Below are 13,350 nucleotides of genomic sequence, written 5' to 3' on the forward strand. Positions count from 1 at the left end.
AGTTCTTAAAATTATAGTCAGCACATTATACATGTGTGCGTACAGACTTAATCTAGGGCCGAAGGCTGGGTGGTCACCATAGCTCCTCCGACCTTAAGAGGAAAATTATCGGGAGAATCGATTTTAGATTGGTTCCGATAATTTTTCTTGAAACACGTGTATTTCAGCAATTTGAGCCGAACAACATAAACGGAAAATACAAAAATACTTAAAATAACTAAACCTAAGGTCACGTACACCAAGGACGCACTGAAGCTACTGTCCCTTTTATCAAAAACACTTTCGATCACTTCACTATGTTTTAACGAATACGCCATATATTTCACTTCGTCTAGATTTATGCCCTTCATATCAAGTGCACGTGTACTGGATAGCTGTGCGTTAGTGCGTAACTGAGGTAAGGCGATGATTGGTACTCTTTTCACCACATCGGACTCTATGAAGATACGATGATTAATGTGTATGCCATGAATCTCCACCTCACAGGGTTCTTCGATGGTCATCAGGTAAGTACCAAATACCAATTGTCTACTGGTCTCATCCTTGCATCGTTCTGTTAGTGTGGTCTTCTCTTCACTATACAGGATCCAGTTGTTGTTAGCGACTTGTTGGACTCTGACCTGTTCGATTTCTATTGGATGTTGTTTGCAAAGGGTAAGGTCGTTTTCGAAATTCATAAGCTGTTCGACACAGGTAAGTTCATAGAAGGGGATCCTGTTGTCTGCAGTGCAGAGGAAGCGAGCACCGGCAGAGAATGGTCTACACGGTATTGCGATTGGTGAGTATCTATTTTCTTTCGCCAATAGGTAAGGGTATTTGGGGAAAATAGCTAGGGTCTTATTTTCGGTGTCATGGAAAATTGGTAGGGAGTAAATCTTATAATAGTTATAAGTAACATTATCGGTAAGTGGTATCTCCATTATAAATGTTATTTGATTACTTTTAATAAATGATTTAACACATATAATCTCTTCTATTTTTAACAAGTTCGCTTCGGCGGGAGGATATATTAAGCTTTCATATTCGGATATTAATTTAAGATGATATAAAAGTTCTGAAGAATTAACAATTGATTGATGTAAAATAGAGACTCTGCTTAATGCAAGTGCAGTTTCGATTTCACTTAATCTAATAAATATAGTACGAAAGTTACTCATGAAAACATTGAACAACCCAGTTAAGTACGTCAGAAAAATCCAACTATTTTGCTGAGCAGTTAAATCTTTAATTAATGTTTCAATTTTAGTTAACCTGTTATGGAAGTTAATTGTATTCTGTTCAATAGTTTCAGTGGCATTAATAAAACTGTCAAACATTTTAGAGACCAATGTTAACCTTTTAGATATAGTGATTTGACCTTGATTCAATTTAGAAATGAGATTATCATACTTCAACGCATCATCATGATCCAAATTACCGGTAACAATTTTTATAATAGAGCCCAGTGGATTAATGAGTCCTCGTTTAGATCGTTTGGATGGTATAAGCTGTTGGTATTTTTCTACAGTTAAATCACGTATGGAATCTGTATGCATTTTAATAGTCATAATTTCTTGTGAGTATGATGCATTCCAATCAATTAAATTACAAAGCGCTTGATAGTTGGTAGAGATGTAGTTAAGGTCAGTATAAATTTGATCTAGGCTGATGATCTTTACAATAGTCCACTGATCAGTTTGGAAATATGCATGACCTTGTTTCACCGGTAAAACTCCTGGATTACCTTCAAGATTTTGCAGATGAAGGGCCAGCGACAGCATCGTGACTGTCATCAATAATATGCCGCACCTGTGGAGGACGTTTTATATTTTTAATAGGAATTTTGGTATCCCTTTCTCCTATTTTTATAGGTAAAATATTTTTATCTGCTTTGCCTGTTACTACAGCTTTTATATATCGGGGCTTATCCTTACTTTTACGCTTATTTATGTCTTTACCGAAAACAATTTCTCCTTTTTTAAACTTTATTTCACCTTCACCACCCTTACTCTCTCTATTCTTTTCTTTAATATTAACCATTTTGTCTGCTAAGTGTTCGTATAATGTTTTTATTCTTTTTGCATGATCTTTTACTAATTTTTGGAAATAACGTTTTTCTAATTCTATGCTAAACGGACTGCTTGAGTCGGTATGTCCGAAGACAACTTCAAATGGTGCAAGTTCAGTGACTGAGTGAATAGTGTGATTGTATGCCAGAACAGAATAAGTCATAACCGAAGCCGCATCAGTACATTGTTTTTCGTATTTGGCCAGTCTGTAAATTTCTATTATAGTGGAGTGGAACCTCTCAATAAGACCCATTGAATTGGGGTTATTAGGGGTTCCAATGTGGAAATCAATTTTATGTAAATTCAAAAATTCCTTAATTAGTTCATTATTAAATTCGGTTCCGGGGTCTGAGCTTATTCTTCTGGGTGTACCGTAATACGAAAAATATTTCATCAGTGCTCTAGTTACTTCGGGAGTTGATTTTCCCTGAGTTTCGATTGCCTGACCTAATTTGCTAAATGCGTCAATTATAGTTAAATAAGTTTTACCTTCTATACTAAAAAGATCTATAAATAGCTCTTGAAAAGGCGCGTCTTGGGTTTGTGTTAGTTGTAATATAGGTTTGATGGGTTTCCTATCATATTTCATTCTACGGCACCCATCGCAACTGTTTATGACTGCTGTTACAGTTTCCTGCATTCTATTCCAATAATAATTTCTACGGAGCCTAACTAGCGTTTCTTTTATGCCTCTATGACAGGTCTTTCCTTCATGGTGTTTAAGTATAAGTGCCTTTTGCTCTCCTTCATCTTCTACAAAAATAACTCTTTCTGTACATTCAAATAGGTTAATAGTTCCCTTTCTGAATAGTTCAATTATTATATTGCTAAATAGTTTCCGATGTTCATTCTCCTCAAAATAAATGAAATATTTTAATTTTGGCTGTATGTATTCCTTTAAAAAGTCCTTTACTAATTGCGGATTATCTTTTGGCAGGAAAACTTCTAATATCTTTTGTTTGTCACGTGACAGGTTCTTAACATGCATTTGATTTTTAAACCATGAAAATATTAAGATTTGATTCGGCTTGGTGTCGATCGCCTCATGTAAAATAGGTATACCGGTTGATTCTAATTCTACAGCGGAATGAACGGTTTCGTTCGACTTACTGGACACTGATCGTATTGGATACTCATTTGTATCGTAGTGAACTTCTCTAATATTGTCGGAAAAATCTATAGGACTACAGGTCATAGTTCGACTAGAATCAGATATCGTTACTGTTGATGAACCTTTACTATCTGCACATTCATTTAGATTTTTATCTTCCTTCTCATCAATATTAACTGCTAGAGACTGATTTTCGTCGTCTGTGAGTAAGGCATTGATTTTTATTCTGGACAGAGCGTCTGCATTTGTATTTTGTTTGCCGTTTTTGTGAATTAAATCAAAGTCGTAATCTTGCAAACGTAACCGCCAACGTGTGAGTTTGCTACTAGGGTCTTTAAGAGATTGGAGCCAAGTTAAGGGACGGTGGTCAGTATATATATAGAATTTTCTACCGTACAGATAGGGCCTAAAATGCTTTACTGCCCACACTATAGCGAGCAGTTCACGTTCGATGGTACTATAACGTGATTCTGTATCACTGAGGGTACGACTAGCATACGCAATGGGCTTGTCACTGCCAATCTGTCCTTGTGACAGCACAGCGCCTAGAGCGACATTGGATGCGTCGGTCGTCAGTATAAATGTTTTGTCATAGTCAGGGTATTGTAACAGTGGGGCATGTGTCAGGAGTTCCTTGCATTTGTTAAATGCGTCTATGTATTTCTGGTCAATAACAATTTTGTTGCGCTTTTTTAAGCAGGCTGTCAATGGTTGAGTAATTTTTGCAAAATCTTTTATAAAACGTCTGTAGTAACCTACAAGTCCAAGAAAGCTCTTAATCTCTGTCGTTGTCTTTGGTAACGGGTAATTCAATACAGCGTTTATTTTGTCGTCATTAGGCTTTAGCCCGTCTTTAGTTATAGTGTGTCCAAGGTAGAGCACTTCTTTGCGTAAAAATTCAGATTTGTCTAATTGAATTTTCATGTTAGTTGTTCTAAGTCGGTCAAATACAATTCTTAATTTATTTATCATTTCGTCAAGGCTATTTCCGTAAATTATTATGTCATCCAAGTATACCATGCAGTGGAGTCCTTGCAGACCACGCAAAATATTATCCATGGTCCGTTGGAAGGTAGCAGGAGCGGTTTTAAGTCCAAACGGCATTCTGAGAAACTCAAAATGGCCATTTTGCGTCGAAAAAGCTGTCTTCTGTCTATCCTTCTCTTCTACTTCTATTTGGTGGTAGCCGCTTGCTAGATCCAATGTGGTGAAGTACACACTCTTTCCTAGTTTGTCGAAAAGGTCATTAATATTAGGTAGGGGGTATTTGTCGTCTATGGTTATGTCATTCAGTCGTCTGTAGTCTATTACCATCCTGTATTTAATTTCACCAGACGCATCCTTCTTTTTAGGGACAAGGTGAACTGGAGCACTCCAAGGGGAATGAGATTCTTGTATAACATTTTCATGAAGTAATTTTTCTACCTGATTATTTATTTCGTTTTGGATGAAAGGTGCCTGTCTATAGGGTTTAATGTATATAGGATCTTCATTTTTGGTACGTATGTGATGTTTAACCTGATTAGTAAACGTAAGGGGGATTTGGTCACAGTAGAATATGTCCTTATATTCCCTACAAAGTGCATAAATTTTCTCACGTTCTTCGCCATTGGTATGATCGAGTCTTAATTTATCTAAATTTTCTTCAAGTAATTTGTCAATTTCTAGAGGAGTATTGGTCGTAGTAAAATTAATGTTGTATTCTGTATTTTCATATGGCGTTACTGTGAAAGGTTGGCAAATAGTCAGTTGTTTTGGGCAATCTGAAGTGTTTTGAATTACTGTAAATGCGTATCCACTATCACAGTTTACTAAAGCACTAGGCATTCGTAGTCCATTTCGAAATTCTTGGTAGTCAAGAATAGCGTCACCTGAATATTGATCTACTGGCAATTTAAATCGTTGTTCTGAACGTGGCTGTACAGTAATTTTATAATTTAAATTATTATTGATTATTGGAATACAAGTGGAATTCGTTTTTAAGATTCGTTCTTTTAGATCAATAATTGCACCTAATTGCTGTAAAAGGTCGTTACCTATAAGCCCGTCATACCGTGGATCTACTTCGTATACATAGAACTTATGCCAATCGTCACTAACAAAGGTAGGTAGAAGAGGAATTTCTATTACTTCATTATGTCTACTAGTAGCATGAGTACTAACCACCTGAAAATTTTCATTACGTATATAGTCGTAAAAATACTCATATGCTTTTGTAGGACTAATGAACGATCTCATACTACCAGTATCTATCATCATTTTTGCGTCTATCTCTTCTACATAAATATACGGTAGCTCTAAATTAGAGTCAAAATTTAATTCTAAGATTTCTTGTCCGTCGAGGCACTCTCCTGAAAATCCAGTGCCTGAATTTCATTTTCTGATTGTAATTCATAGTCAACATGAGTCTCGTCATGATAATTAATTTCATTTGAGTCACCATAATAGTCATCGTCATAGTTAGAGTAATAGTTATTGTAATAAGGCTCATAGTCGTCAGCAGACAATTCATTTAAATTGAAACCTTGTGGTACATTCGATTTAGGTTGGGCTGTTCGCATAGACACATCAGTAGTTTGCGTTTGAGGTTTTAGTATTTGTGGGGTATTAGAATTATTGGGGGATTTGTAACCAAACTGCTGAGGTTGCAACGGTTTATAGCCAAACTGTGGCGGTGGCCTGTATCCTAATTGTTGGGGTGGCCTGTACCCAAATGGTTGAGGTGGCCTATACCCGAATTGTTGAGGTGGCCTGTACCCGAATTGTTGGGGTGGCCTGTACCCAAATTGTTGAGATTGGGGTAAGTACCCAGGCTTGGGGCGTGATGTTAATGCATTTGGTAATTGACCTTGGGGCTGATTGAATTTATTCTGTGGAATACCGAAATTAAATTTAGGTGTGGTAATATTATTTGGCAATAAAGGTTTGTATCCCGCTGGCGTCATTACCAATTTTGATCCGAAACTGCTAGATTGACCGTAAATGCGATTCCTAGTATTATACTGCTCTAAGAAATTAACTTCCTCAAGTACTATACTCAAGGCCGCTTCTAAACTAGAGGGTGCCTTAAGCCTTACAATACGAACCATATTCTCTGGGAGATTGTATAAGAACACATTCAAGGCCGTATTGTTATAAATAATTGTCTTTGCACTCTTCAAATCAGTATCCTCAATCATGTTGACCTTGGACATCAATAATGATCGAACACTTTGGATTCTATTACAAAATTCTAAATAACTTTCACCGGATTTAATTTTTAAGGATTCTAATTCGATATTAATGCACGCTTCGCTACGCGGGTCTCCAAAATGTTGAATAAGTAGATCTTTAAAAGCAGACCATGTCACAATATCTTCACGTTCTGATAAGAGCGCTGCGGCGTCATCTCTCAATCGACTAGTTAAAACATTATAAACGTAAAGATTTTGTTCGTGGCTACCCTTATATCGGTCAAGGACATACTGACACTTTCGCAAATAAAGATTTAACTGTCTTTTATCACCATTATACAAAGGTATTAATTGAATAATTTCTTTGGGTATTTGTTCAATAGTCACTGAAGTCATCATGTTCACAGAGTAGAGAACGGAACAGATAAAACAATTCGTGAGAGTACAATTGACTATGCTATGAAACACACAAGATAACACAATTCAAACATAACACACGTAAATCAGAAAATAATTAGACGCAAAATGTATGTAATAGTTTAGGTAATAAAATTAAAAATATTAATGTATAAAATATATATTTTTTTTTATATTAGGTGTAGAATTACATACACTTTACTTATTACTTTTAATAAAACACATTTATAAAAATATCAATGCAAAGAATACACTTGAGATAACAATTAATTGGCGTCTCTGAAAGTTTAACTACTCTATGTCGGTTCTATTTATAGAACACAATGAGATAAGCCAATAATCTAAATGAACACGTTATAATGAGAGAGGTTTAATCTCAAAATAATGTAGGTATTAAGTATTGGGGGATAGAGGAACATGGATTGGCGAAAAAATCACTCACCAGCCAGCTGCTACTCTCATCCTTGGTATTCCTTTGTTTGCCCACACGCACCAAGAGTAATTTATTTGGTTCGTCGGATTTCACTCGTCCTTAAATTCCCACAGCTATCGTGCAGCTCGTCCTCGAGACACGCGACGAATTTAAAACCGCGAAGAATTTAGGAATATAACAGCGAAATCCTACCGGCTGCGCCACTCTTGTTTCCGGAGCGGGGAAACTATTGAAATTACTAAGTATTACTACTAAGGAATTTCGGGAGACAAATTAAAAGCGTGTTACCGATTCTGAGGTACTTTTAATCGTAAAAAAAACTAATCTACTGTCTGACCCATCTCGGCGCGACATCTCCGGTGGGGCGACTTATCTACCTAAGTTCTTAAAATTATAGTCAGCACATTATACATGTGTGCGTACAGACTTAATCTAGGGCCGAAGGCTGGGTGGTCACCATAGCTAGGTACTTATTATAAATAACCTTCTAGATTCTAACCAACTTTTGCCCGAAGTACTTCAAAACTGTCCTGAAATTGCTTGCGTGGGTAGACCCACAGTGCACAGTAGACTGTGCAACCCACAATACGTCCTAACGTTATTAATTAGTGTATGGTTCCATGAAGCAACATTGTTGACAAGCTGTGTGGGTAAGTGGCTAACTAGTGCATGCGAACTAAGTTCCCAATATGTGTTTCTGCCAATAAGTAGAGATAATTTTATTTCAATATAATACGAGTGTAAGGTATAGTACACAGTACAGATACTACCGTCTTCAATGTGCCAATATAATCTTAAAGACATAAAAGGCAGATCAGTTTCTCACTAAATAGCTTCTTGAAAGGTCAGTTTTTAAAAACGTGACTGGACTACGTTTTTTAAAACTTTACCGTACATTAATGTATTCCTAATTCGAACCACGCTATAAAAATCCATTCTGATTAAGCTTTCTCCAATTTCCCAGATTTAGCCGCTTCAACGACCAACTTCAGCGAAATATCTGAATAAAAAAATATTGGGAATCTCAATGCAGCCTTAAATAATCTAACTAAACTTGATCACGTACAAAAACTTCGCAGTATCAAGACCATTATTAAATTTTTATGTAACGACATGGATCCGACCTTACCGCAGCGCGTTTGTACACTGCTCGCCCATAAAGAGTTAATATTTCAACGGCGCACACACAGAAGCCAGTAGTCACGGCCCAAGTTTTAATTTGCTTAAAGTTGTTACAACTTGGAACGGGTCCCTCGTTGGGCGCCAAATTAGGTACAGTCACAGAGTAAAGTATAAAAGTAACGGTCACGTTATTCTACTGATAGTTTAATTCGTTTCTTTTGTGATTTTTTTTGTCTGTGAGATAGTGCATTTTAGTTGGTAATTTAAGTTGGATAAACATATGTAGGTTTCAATAAGTCTTTGTTGATGTACAGAATTCAGAGAATTTCCTTACATATGGGACCTACCTATTTTCAGTATAAATATTAGGTACTAGCTTTTGCCCGCGGCTTCGCTCCCGTCAACTAACTTCTCTACTTTACCCTATTTTTTTTTCATAAGAACCTTCTCCTGACAATAACAAACACAACAAAAAAAGAATTAGCCAAATTGGTCCAGGCGTTGTTGAGTTATGCACTTACCAAAACATTTTGCGATTCATTTTTATATTATAGATTTCTTGCGCTCTAAAAATTTCACACACAACTCTATGTAGAATCTCAACATTCAAACAGCCGCTTGTGAGCACTAATTCCCGGTTCATATACAAAAATAATTTATTTTGCTTAGACAATGTCGTTTTTAACGTTTACTGTACTCAGCTTGTATAAAAAAATAACTATCAGTGAGCAACCAGACAATCCCACATCAAAACTTATCACCCCCAATTAACAGCCCACAACATCAAACAAATCACCACATCCCATTGTTAATCACCATCCTCACACATATTTTATTTAATTTAAAAGCTTTCAGGAACCGAATCAGTTTCAGCGACCCAATGCATCAGGGAGCTCTTTAAAGTGCTGAATCGCGCATTATCGATGAGTTACGGTGACCATTTGCCATCAGGTGGCTTTTATGGGCCCGTGCTGTAGTAAAAAAGGTGGCTAAGTATGATTTGGTGGTGTGGAGTGAAGGTTCCGTATGTAGGGAAGATTAGTTGATGAAGATTGACAGATGAATTGACTCCTGATAAAAACAGTTGACCTGATAAAATAGACTTGTAAATTGACAGCACAAGATTCGGTATCCGTATTTCAATAAATTATGTTTTATTAATTAATTGTTTCATACACTGATTATTCTAAAAAAAAACAGTAATTTTTTGTTTCTGAAATAACCCAATCTGACTGAAGGGATGGTGCGAAAGCCAAACTTGAAAATATGCCATAAGTGATTCATTTATTCTCTTGAGGAACCCCAAAAATGCTAGTCCCATGGTCCCCATTCTAATATTGTAAAGAGGCAAGTTTTGTTTGTTTTCAAATCCTACAAAAAGGGGTAAAAATGGGATGATTTAAAGTTTGTTTGCGTTGGACAGAGGAGAATACCAAATTGATATTTATGACTAATTTCGTTTTAGGATTTTAGGCTTTAGTATATTTTTTGTTGAATAAAATGTAAATAATATTTTCTTTTTTCACAATTAAAATATTATGAATAATTCTCTCAAAAGTTTGTTATCCACTTAAAATTTAGAAAACAAATCTTACAGAGAGACAACAGTTTTTTTCTTGCACAAGAAGACTTTTCACAAAAGCTTTATCAACTGGCCTCAATTATAAGCATATCTATTATTTTTCGTGCCCAAATATTAAGTTTACAAACTTTACATTTGAACAATAAATATAAGTCCACCAACGCAATAAAATAATACCCTAACAAAACAAAATTCAGTACCTATCCGAAGCTAAACTCGATTAAATTCGCACCTGAGCTCCAATTACGATTTCCTTGAAAACCTTTACGTGTTCCCCGAGGGCGGGTAGCACGTGAAAATTCATTTAAATCTATTAGAACTTTTCATTTTTTCATATTTCCTTGAAATAGTATTTCATATTCAGTCATACACTCCTGAAGTTCTAATTTCCTTTTGACGGTAAAATCGTCTGTTATAAATAATATGAAATAATGTCCTTTCAAAATAGTCTATAATTCTTGTTTTCTCAACATTCTATCTATGTGATAAATGGCATTTTACTTGTATGGCTAATGTAATAATTCTATGTCTAGGCAAATCTATAGTTTCTAATAGATTATTAAAATCTTGAGTTAGAATGCAAAAAAATAAATAGCTCACCGTATTTTGACTTCTTTTGACTGCCATTCGCTATGTTTGTCGAAACTAATGAGTATTGCTGCAATTTCCTGTAACAAATGAAAAAAAATATTATTAATTTATCAAACAATACCAAAATGAGAAAACATGGAAATAATTTTGACACACTTCAATCTTCAAATATCTTATGGTAAATACTGATAAAACAAGACTAACATGTTTAAAAGTACCATAATATGATTAGATTTTTTCTACGTTAACAACCAATTTATATTCTTATCCTTCATGGATTTCATAAGTCATAAAAAATCGCTATATGCTGCACCACCACACCAATTATATTTTTATTATCAATCACCATACCATTAAGCAAGCACCTTCCTACATATGTATGTATATTCCCAAAAAAGTCAAATTTCTCCAAAAGCCTTCCACGTTTATTAACTAGACTCGTAAACTACGAATGCAATCAGCATTACCATAAACTTTACTCTAGCTGAATGTTAAAATTTAAACCGTTTTAGTGCATTTATTTATTCCCAATCAAACAACTTGAAGACACTACATGCATATTTACCGCGCACGTAAAAAACGACAACTGTCATGGCAGCCATTTTGAATCGGCAATCGAAGTAAAGATTCAGATCATGTTATTCAAATAAATAAATCAAATGCTTTGAAGACGGGGACGGAATAATGATTTGGATGTAATCGTAAAGTTGTGACTCCCTGAAGTGACTGAACGAATTACGAGTTATTACATTTGGTTAGCTGGGAGACCGCGGTTCCGTTTGTCATTTTTTTTTAGGGAAAAAATATTTTTTATTCTAAGCGTGTAGGTTTGTTCATCAATGGGAATTGGTACATTTTCGATGGTAAACCATTTGAATTTTTGCCTGGTTTTTTCATTTGTTTTTTTGTTTCATCTGCTATATTTCAGTACAACATGGGTAAAAAAATCAGCCTGTTGCTTTAAAATCTTAAAATCTAAACTTTTATCAAAATATTTACATATAAAAGCCCCTACATTGGCAATGTAAGACGGTTGCTACCATAATATATTGCCCATTTTAATGTCTACAGAATACTACGTTAAATCTCTTTCAAAACCGGACAAAGATTGATGAGAATCTCCAAAACGCAGCCAAGCGGAAATATTCATCGTCTTTCATATTTAAAAACGCATTTTTGTTCTGTACACTATAATACTTAAAGTGCTATTTTTATTTAGCTTAGCCATTAATAATATACGAGTACTTAGTAGGTAATAAAATTAATTGCCTATAATTTATCTTGGAAATTGATGTCATATTAATATTATAATTTTGAATTTTCTGCTAAATTAAAGGAGATTGAATGAGTGGATTGTTAAAATTCAAATTCGTTTTGAATATATCGGTTTATCATTAATTTTTTTAAACTTTTAAAATATTAATTATATAATTCTTCAACATCTGTTCCAACTCATTGGTGTTCTCACTATCATTTGTTTCGATAAAAAAAAATAGTAGGTAAAGACACTACACATAAAACGTACCTACCATAGAACCCCAATCCGTCCCATTTTACCCCAAAAATACGGAAACATAACCCCCAACAGCTCCCATTACCCCGTTTATTTAACGACTTACCCCCAAAATAAGAACATGCACTAAATAAATAAATACATTCAGACCTCAGACCCGCACACTGCAAACTTTTAGTCGGCCGATAGCTAGTTCGTTTGGGTTCATAAATGAGTATGGTAGTAGAAGATGTATGGTAGTGATGATTGATGATGATGTCCTAGCCGATTATCGGCTACGGCGGCTGTTCTCATGTAAGGAGATTAGCCAACTGCGCAGGACATATTATAGTGCACAAGCATTTGCGCAGACACAGGTGCACTCCCTATTCCTTCACTCTCATAGCCCGATGGGACGGCAATCCGACACGACCGGAAAGAGATCAGGCGCAGGACCGACATTTTCGTGCTCTCCGATGCACGGGTGAATCAATCACCAACTTCCAGGCTTCGGGCTGCTTTGTGAAAGTCTTCTAAAACCCACATAGCGATTTCGGCCCGACTCGGGAATCGAACCCGAGACCTCGTGCTCAGCAGCCACACTTGCGACAACTAGACCAACGAGGCTGGGGATGAGGAGGGGGATGGTAGTACGCACATAACAACGATCAGGTGTTTGGCAACGGACTAAAAACTTTGAAAGAGTTTCTTGCCGGTTCTTTTCCATAAGACCCACTCTTTGGAACCGCGCAATTAGCCTGACGTTTCATAAGCTCCTGTAATAGGTCTGTATGAAATAAAAACCTTTGAGTTTGACCGAATTTAGCTCCAACATTGGGCCTGCTGTCGGCCGACTATTTAGTCTCTAGTTTGCGGGTTCTCTTAGGAATAGATTTATCGCTTCGAATATAATTCTTGCACGCTATGGCATACATAAGTAGTTGAATTAGTTAGGGAAGTAAATGTTACGAGTAAAGGAACGGACAGATGTCGGCGGCTGTTTTTGGGTACAATTGGGGGGAGTTGTGTTACTGTATTTCCTTTACTGTGTTCTTCGGTTGGTTTTTGTATTTGTATTGCTTGTGTGAAACGGTAAGTGTGTTTGAAACGGTACTTGTGTAAGATATAAGGCCCAATGTTATTTTATTTTACGTTTTTATCGGTACAATACACTGTTTAAAAGATTTATACAATTCAATACATTATTTGTAAGAATAAGGCATAGAGTAAAATAATTTTTGTTTACGTGCTTTCACTTTCATGTTCAATGTAGGAAAAATACTAATTTTCAATTTTACAAGCTTATCTCTATATCAAGTTTGCAAAATATAATTTGAAGGCTAATTTGAGCTATAACGTTAATTTATGGCTCACTAGATAC

General features: G+C 35.7%; 1 protein-coding gene across 2 annotated transcripts in view; it reads right to left on the bottom strand.

Moving 5' to 3' along the window:
- LOC124637405 (calmodulin-binding transcription activator 1) overlaps positions 1-13,350 on the bottom strand; it is a 202,361-nt gene that overhangs the window by 64,758 nt on the left and 124,253 nt on the right. For both annotated transcript variants that reach the window (XM_047173840.1, XM_047173839.1), the window contains exon 4: positions 10,487-10,554. The gene's annotated coding sequence lies outside the window, so the exon portion shown is untranslated. The remainder of the gene's footprint in view (positions 1-10,486; positions 10,555-13,350) is intronic.

The sequence above is a fragment of the Helicoverpa zea genome, chromosome 16 (genome assembly GCF_022581195.2).
Source record: "Helicoverpa zea isolate HzStark_Cry1AcR chromosome 16, ilHelZeax1.1, whole genome shotgun sequence".
In the NCBI taxonomy this organism is placed as follows: domain Eukaryota; kingdom Metazoa; phylum Arthropoda; class Insecta; order Lepidoptera; family Noctuidae; genus Helicoverpa; species Helicoverpa zea.